Raw genomic sequence first — 6697 nt, 5'->3', positions numbered from 1 at the left:
AGTCACATAGCAGGCCTACAACCATACTTCCATGTGGCCTCCCTTAGGGGCTTTTCCTAGTGAAGTCTGGGTAAAACGCCAGCACATTAGTTACAAAAAGTGCATGTTTCTTTAAGAACTGACCATTCCTTAATCACTCCCTAATCCCGCGTTGAATCATATAGTTAACATATTTGCACATGTTTTATTGTACTGCTCTAAGGTTACAAGAATCCTTAAGAATCCTTGCCCAATGATAAGCAAAACAGTAAACTTTGCAACCTTCACTTAAAGAATGCTTGAGTCTGTGAATTCATTATAGATGACCCATCCTGAAATTCAGTCTTTGAGAGGTCACAACCTCTCAACCTCTCACACCACAACATTTGCTAGTTGTTTGACCCTGGGAAAGTCACTTAACCCTCTTTCACTCAATTTCCTAATCTATAAAACAAGTAGGAGAAAGAAGTGGCAAACCACTATAGTATCTTTGCATGAAAGCCCCCAAGAGTGTCAAGAAGAGTTGGATACAACTAAAAACCATTTAAACAACAACAATAAAACCAATGATCTTCAAATGTACTTCTGTTCAAAGCATCATGATAATAAATTCTATATAGTAAAAAAACATCCATTTAAATGCAAAATAAAGAATTGATCATAATGTGAGCCTTAAAACTTTAATTTTTTCTAAATGTTTACTTTGATCTATTTTCTTCTCCTTTCTCTTTTATTTGGGAGGGACAGGGAGAGTGAATAATTTCAAACGGGGAGGTCATCTCCCTTCTCAAAAGAGTTCTTTTCAAAATATATTAACATAAAATAAGTGGAGGAATCACTGATGTATTATCTATGAAAGCAGCTTCAAAAACAACATATCCAAAAGAGAAATATGTTAAATATCTCAGTTTCCTCTTTAAGTTATTTATTTATTTATACATTTACTTTTTTTGGAACTCACTGACCTTCAAGGGCTAAAAGTATAAGTTAAGTTAGGAAAACTTATTTCCCAACTGATAAACTTCAAACATAAAAAACTTCAAAAGTAAAGCACTAATATAGGTTTTTTTAAAAAATTCATAGAATAATAACAAAATAAAAGGGCAAAATACTCCTAATAATTTTTCTCATTGGGACCAATGATTAATGCCTGCTTTTCCCTGCCTGGTGGAATCTCTGGTAGGTTTTTCTTATTGCTGAGGAATAAAAAGTATAATTGTGATAGAGAAAACTAAAGAAAAGGGAAAAACATCCATTTCCTTCAAACCTTATTTTCACACTTCAGAGGACTTATCTAACACTTCAGGGTGGTAATTGTAGAGCATTTTCTTTATCCATTCACAACCTATACATCAACTGTGTATGATACAATGAGCAGTTAACATTAACAATAAAGCATCTGTACCCAATTCAGTATGAAGGTTACCCAGGAATTACCTTCTGGCTTGTTAGTGTCCTAATATCCTAAGACTCAAAAACTTTGTTGCCTTTAAAAAGACCTACCACTTTTTTTGAAGTGCACTATCAGTTGAATATTGTTATCAATTTAAATAAGACTATTGACAATATTATTTTGAATTAAGTAGAAAAAAAAGTAAAACTTCACAGATGAACACCCAACAGGGGGACAAGAGTAGGGAAGATGCAATGACCATGCCTACCATATGTCCTGAATTCTGCTAAGCCCCTTATAAATATTATCTACTTTGATCCTCACAGCAAGCCTGAGAGGCAGGCACTTTGATTATCATCAAAGTGCATTTATCATCAGGAAACAAAAGTAATAAAGACCTTTTGTATACATCTGACAATGTAGAAAGGTATATATAAGAAAAAAGTGTATTGTCTAGGACAGAAAGAAAGATTTGGAATAAAGCAGACATAAGTTCCTATCCTGCCTCAGGTACTCACTAGCACTTTAAGCATGTACAAAACATGTGATCACTCTGTCCCTCATTTTTGTCATCAGTAAAAGAAGGGTGCTGGACTTGGCGACCATTAATATTGGTTCCATCTCTAACTTTATGATCGTGTGGTCCTTTCTATATGCCAAAATGACAATTTCATCACCCTTTAAATATTTATTTTTTCAAGTAACAAAGATATAAATTAAGCATTTATCGTTATAAAAATTTAAAAATGGAATAAAATGAAAGCTATCTTTGTGATTGCCTCTACTAAAATGGCACCTGAATAAAAGGTAAAATTATTGTACCACATATTTTAAATTAAAAAATACTGTCAAGAAGCTATATGTGAAAACCACCTCTCAAAAATATCTATTTCCCCAACCCAGCGGTTATCCTTCTAAGCAATGCAGATCTCTAATCATTACATTCGGCTTTCAAACTGATCTTCTTAAAGCACAGGTCTAACCATGATATTCCTCCTATTCAATAAACTCCAACAGCTCCGTATTACCCCCAGGAGCAAATATAAAACCCTCTTTTTGGCTTTTAAAGCCCTTAATAACTTGGACCCTACCTATCTTTCTAGTACACTTCACTCTCCTCCACACACTATGATAAACAGCAACAATAGCCTCTTGGCTGTTCCTTAAGCAGGACACTCCATCTCAACTCTGAGCATTTTCAGTAGCCTGCAATTCTCCCTCTCCTCATCTCCACTTTCTAGCTTCCCTGGCAGTCTTCAAGTCTCAGTTCAAGTGCTTCTTTCTCCATGAAACCTTTCCCACTAGCTGTTAATCTCAATTTCTTTCCTCTGAGACTTCCCCCACCATTTATCTTGTATATATTGTCTATACTTGGTTATTTGCATGTTATCTCCCCACTTTGACTGTAAATTCCTTAAAGGGAGGGATTCCAGTACTTGAAACACTATCTGGTCCATAATAGGTTTAAAATAATGCAGTTAATCAATACATCCATCCTTTCTATGATTTCCTGGTTGTAGTGATTATTTTAATTATAATGGTGGTCTTATTAGGTTACACTTAGTGTGTTTAACTATGTGCCTCATTTTCTCCTCACTACACCGTTGCTAATACTTCCGTCACTGTCTGGAATGCCCATCTCCAACTATAAAAATCATAGCCATATTTGAAATACAACTCAAATCTCCTTTCCCCTTAGCATTTAAAAAAAGATTCTTCTACCTTTTAAAGCTCTATAAAAACCTTTCACAAACTAACTTCACACTATCCTTCGACACTTTGCTTTATATCACTCCCTTTATATATTAATGTCTACATAATGCTAGTCAAATTGGTCTATACACCAACCTTCATCCATGACATGACATCTTCCACTTTCTTGCCTTTCCACAGGTTTTTCAGTATGTATGAAATGTTCCTCACCCTTATCCACTTCTGATTTCATTCCAGGTTCATCTCAAGTGCCATCTCCAAGTCGAGAAGTTTACTAACTTCCCCTACAAAGTGCTTAATGCTTTCAAATACCAACATTACTTTTTCTTTACTTGGCATACTTTGTGGATTTACTCAGTTATGTGCACTGTTTACCCTCATGAAACATAACCTTTTTTAAGGCAGGGAATATTTTTACTTTTGTCTTTGTATACCTAGCACCTAGGGGACTTAAGAAATGATTTAAATGTTACTGAATTAAATCTCTTTGAAATGCCATTTTCTTCATAAAAGCTTACTGATTACCTCAATTTGACGGAGTCCTTCTTTGACACCTTGGTTCCCACTATTAGATCATAATCTCCTGAGAGTAAACACCAGGTCTTTACTTTTCCCATATTTTTTTGCATATAACATTACATGCTACATGAATATGTGTTTAATGGTGTTTCTTTTCTAAAACTCACTCTTTTCTGTCACTTTTTCCTCTGTTAGAAAAGTAGAAAGAAAACTGTCACAAAAATCAGGGAAACTAGGTTCAGATTCTATCTCTGTCACTGAATACATTGTGTGACTTTGGGGTAGTAACTTACTTAAACTCTTTACCCCAGTTTCCTTATATAACTGATAAAGTCTCATGTAGCTATAAAACTGTGATCTTATGAACCTTTGCGCTCACATATTCTTTTCTACCAGTATAGTTCTTAAAACAATATTTTTTCAAAGCAAGTAGATCATAACTACGCACATTCAATAGGATTTTCTCAAAAAATTTTGAGCTCCAAGTACTCTTCCTTTCTCCCACACCCTGTAAGATGGGAAGCAATATAATAATGATAATACATGTGAATTCATGGAAAATATGCTCTGTCTGCACTTAGGTCTCTCTCTCTGGAGATGGGTAGCATTTTTCAACAAGAGATTTTTGGAATTATGGTGTACCATTGTATTGATCATAGTTCAAATGGATTTTCCATCTACACCTATCCTTTCTGTACATGGCAATGCAATTAGCTCTATAATGCCATCTAATGGAAAAGAATTATACCCCATTTAGTTCAGTATTCCTACTGAGTTTCTCAGACAGTACTACAACAATAATTATAAAAAGGAAAATATCTTCATGTAAGATTAAATTTTTTGTTCTTTGACCAGTGAGTTGAGTACAGAATAAAAATTAAGTGTATAGATCCTTATCACCTAATATTTCAATAGAAGTTTCAAGTCTGGCCTTTGACTGCAATAATTTCCTTTAGGTAATTATACTGACATGTCAGGATCTATGAAAAGAAATCTAGCTACTTCAACTGTCCACTTACAACTAATATAAATATGTACAAAGAATTGCTATTACAAAGTAAAAACCTGAATTACCCAGCTAAGGAAACAAGCTATTAAAATGGGAGAACATTATTAGGTTCTTCAAATTATTTACAATGCTTAAGTATCTCTTTAATCATAGTGGCAGTGGTTCAAAATTAATTACTCCTTAGTATTGCCAATACAATCCCAACCAATTCTCTTTAAGACTTTAAATTGCCCTGTAGGAGATCTGAAATCAGAGACACTAGGGCCTGTACCTTGAGACATCCATCACCAGTGATATTTTAATAAATCTGTATATGAATCTGTACACATTCATACCTTGCTTTCTTGCTCTATTTCCTTTTTTTTCTCCTGTCCTTTCCATTTCTTTCATATCACCAGATTTTATAGGGGATTATAAGAGGATAGATTTTAAACCTGAAGGTTCCTTAGATGACATTCACTCAAATCTTGTACATTTTAATTATTTTTAACTTATGGAATAAAAGAAGCATTTCCATAACATATATAATAAAAAGATGAATTACATGAAACTGCAAATCTGACATGAAGAACTTCCTATCCTTTCAAATATTCAGGAAAATTAACATGTAAATTTCATTTTTTTCTTTCAGTGTCTTCCCTCCCCCACCCTAGATACAAATATATGGGCAAAATTATTCTATTCATGCTTCTATTTAAAAGCTTTTTGTTTGGATGCAGATACTGTCATTATTCATATGTCGTTTATAACTACTTTGTGTATGTATGATAGGCAAAGTAACTTTTTCACTCGAAGTTGTCCTTATACCAATATTGCTACTACTATATGCAATGTTCTCTTAGTGCTGTTCATTTCATTCTTTATCATTTCACTGAAGTCTTTCAATGTTTTCGTAAAAGCCCATCATTTCTTTCAGCAGAGTAGTATTCCATTAGCTTCATATATCACAACTTTGTCAGCCATTACGAAGTTGATGAGCATCCCTGCACTTCTTTACCAGCATAAAGAGAACTGCTATAAATATTCAAGAATATATACTGTCTTTTCCTTTTTCCTAATCATCTTTCAGAATAGACCAAGTAATGATATTGCTTGGTAAAAGGGTATAGTTAATTTAATAACTCTTTTTTCTTGTTGTTCTTGTTCTTCTTGTTTTGTTTTAGTTTTTGCTTTTTGGTGAGGCAATAAAACATTAAATGACTTGCCCAGAGTCATCCATTTAGCTAGTAGGTGTCGGAGGCAGATTTCAACTTAGGTCCTACTGACTCCACAATCAGTGCTATATCCACTGCAAACCTGTTAGCTTCCCCAATTTAATACTTCTTTTCGCATAATTCCAGATTGCTCACCAAAATTGTTGAAAAATTTACAATTCTATCAAAAATAAATTAGTATCCCAATCTTGTACTTTTACAAAAGAGCAAACTTCAAATTTGTTGTTGTTTAGTTCTTTTCAAATCAAGTCTGATTCTTCATGACCACATTATTAAGTATCTGATGTAAGATTTGAACTCACGAAGATAAAGTCTACCTGAGGTGCCCAGCTAGGTTAACGAAGATTAGGTATCTTTCCAAAGATTTCACAGGTAATAAAAGGAAGGACTAAAGCTTAATCCAAAGTACTTTTTCTCCAAATCCAAAGTTTTTTAGCTACAAGGAGGAAAATTCAGACTGATTTGCTCCATTTATCATAAAGTAAGTTACTGTCTCCTATACTATGAAAATATTACTCAAAGTATTTAGCAGAGTATGAAGCAAGAAGCACTGAGTTTGGACTAGACAATCTAAATCAATGACTTCACTGTAAAACTACCAGGCCGTGTGACCACATGTAAGTGACCAAAACTCTTTGAGCCTCAGTTATCCTATTTATAACACTGATAATCAGATTAATAACTGAAAAGGGCCTTAGAGGCCATCAGTTCAACTCCCTCCATTTAGAGATGAAATCCCTAAGGCTCTCAGCTTAACTGACTTATCAAGGATCATATGTCTAATAAATGTTGTAGGTAAAAATTGGGACTAGATATTCAAACTCAAAGTCCAGAGCTCTATCTGCTGTACTATAATTTCTCCTGTTCTAC

This window comes from Phascolarctos cinereus, unplaced genomic scaffold (assembly GCF_003287225.1).
Source record: "Phascolarctos cinereus isolate Bilbo 61053 unplaced genomic scaffold, phaCin_HiC Scaffold_9;HRSCAF=440, whole genome shotgun sequence".
Classification (NCBI taxonomy): domain Eukaryota; kingdom Metazoa; phylum Chordata; class Mammalia; order Diprotodontia; family Phascolarctidae; genus Phascolarctos; species Phascolarctos cinereus.
The sequence above is the reverse complement of the archived record's forward strand: the minus strand, read 5'-3'. Positions refer to the sequence as shown.